The sequence below is a fragment of the Octopus bimaculoides genome, chromosome 4, assembly GCF_001194135.2.
Source record: "Octopus bimaculoides isolate UCB-OBI-ISO-001 chromosome 4, ASM119413v2, whole genome shotgun sequence".
NCBI lineage: Eukaryota > Metazoa > Mollusca > Cephalopoda > Octopoda > Octopodidae > Octopus > Octopus bimaculoides.
The window spans coordinates 87,970,553-87,973,125 of NC_068984.1; positions in this window are offsets into that span (position 1 = coordinate 87,970,553).

Below are 2,573 nucleotides of genomic sequence, written 5' to 3' on the forward strand. Positions count from 1 at the left end.
ATATATACATACACACACATATATATATATATATATATATGTACATGTATATAAATGTGTGTGTGTATGTGTGGGTGTGGGTGTGAGTGTGTGTGTGTGTGTGTGTGTGTATGTGTGTTTCAATGATGGCACACAATTAACAACAAGTGAGAATAGAAATAAGTGATGAGGAGATCCAGGTTATGTTAATTAATGGACTATGATAAGGTCTGTCCCTTTTTCAGAGATAAAGGTTGACATGTTTGTCAATTTGATAATTCCAATACATGACATCGAAATTTTCCACCTCAACATGATGGAAATTTTATTAACAAATATCAAATATGATCTTTTTCTAAATAAAAGAAGAATTAACTTTTGTTTGTATTCCTTTTGTCACACTGGATGTTTAATTCATATGTTATGCTTTACTTGTTTCAGTCATTGGACTACAGCCATCCTGGAACACCGCCTTAGAGGGTTTAGTCGAAGAAATCAACCGCAGTACATGTGTTTAAATTCTGGTGGTCATTCTAATGTTTCTCTTTTTGCTGACTCCGGTAACTTGTAGGGACATAAACAAGTTATCATCGGTTGTCAAGCGATGGTGAGCGACAGACACATACACACATACATAGATAGATATATTCACACACACAAACACACATCTATCTATCCATCTACCTGTATACATACATATATATATATATATATATATGACAAACTTCTTTCAGTTTTAGTTTACCAAATCAACTCAAAAGGCTTTGGTCAGCCCATGATAATAGGAAAAGACATTTGCCCAAGATGCCATGGATTGGAACTGAAGCCGGAACCATGTGGTTTGGAAACAAACTTCTTACTACACAGGCATATCTCTGTCTATTTATTAATATCATTATTTCTATTCAGGTGACGAGCTGAGAGAATCGTTAGTAGGCCGAGCAAAATGTTTACGGCTATTTCGTCCGTCTTCATGTTCTGAGTTCAAGTTTCGCCGAGATCAACTTTGCCTTTCATCCTTTCGGGCTGATAAAGAAGTACCAATTGTGTACTGAGTCCGATGTAATCGACTTTCCCCCTACCCCGAAATTACTGGCCGTGTGCCATAATTTGAAACCGATGTTATTATTTCTATTTTGCTAAGGCGGCAAGCTGGTAGGCTCGTAAGCATGCCGGATAAATTTCTTTCTGTTCTGAGTTCAGTCAGGTCGATTTTGTTTCAACCTTTGGGGATAGATGAAATAAATACCAGTTGAGGGATGGGTCGATGTAGTCGACTATTCCCCATCTCCCAACATTTCAGGCCTTGTTCCTATTACAGAATGGACTATTTCAAATGTGTTTCTTTCGCACGTGTATTGACAATGAATTGTGTATTATTACACAGAATACACTGGTTTGTGAGGACGTAAATTCTGAGTATTAGTTTCAAATTAAGGTTGAAATAGTTGTGCCAAGAAGATAGCACTGGATCGTTTATAGAGTAATGGTTTATACGAGAAAAGTAATAACTCGATTACTTTTCATGTAAATTCTTGATTGTATTAATTAATAATGAGAAAATTATTAGTCATTAAAAAATGAGACAGTTCTATATTTAAGACACCTGATGAAGGCTGGAAGGTATATCAGCCAAAACGTTGTGTTAACAACAAACAAGATGAGGACAAATATCCGTCAAATGTAAATAATGTAAATAATGTATTTTTTAAAAATGAGTTTATAAATCTGGCAGATTTAAACGGAAATGCTTGGTATTCACACGCCATTTTAAAAATTTTGTTCAGACATTTGAACAAAACAAAAGATGGTCATGCTTGGAATTTCTTTTATCACACAAATGTTTGATCAGATTGATCTTGGACTAAGCAACAACACAACCACAAATAAGTAAATCTCATCTCGGGTGAAAATGTATGCAATCCTTCGCCGTACATCTCTCTACCCTACTCAATAACATTGAACTAGCGAAGAAGCTAGATTATTTTCGATCTTCAAATACCATTTACCAGATATTCTTAACACTCTTAATTACTGTCAAAGCCGTCTTTTAACTGTGCACTTCAAGCTCTTCTTATTTACACTTTTTTACACAGAGCAATCGTTTGGTCACCTAGAAATAACAGGCACATCTCTAAATCACATCATACTGTCTTAGACAATTACATTTTGGATAATGTAATTCTGAATGTACTGTGCCTTAGAAACAAAAAGGAATTTTGGGGTGTTTCGATCAAATATTTGTTCAATCAGGACTGACCTGAGACTAGATACCTGTAAATTATGACTGAATTCTTATCTTCATTTTGAAATAGTGGTCAAATCTTCCAAGTACTCACCGGATTTCATTTATTAAAGAATATATTGTAAGCCTAATGGATGCAGACACTGTTATTCTTAAAGTTTTAAAACACGAACATCACTAAACAGTCATGTCATATCGGTGCCAATATACAATCATTCATAATTACCAGATGAATATTATCAGAAAAGAGTAAAAGGTATTTCCTTCCATTGTTCAATGAAACATCTTTCTTTCTTTCGTACTTTGGTTCCTATTTGCTTTTTGTTCTTAAGTCCTCTCTTAGCCATTG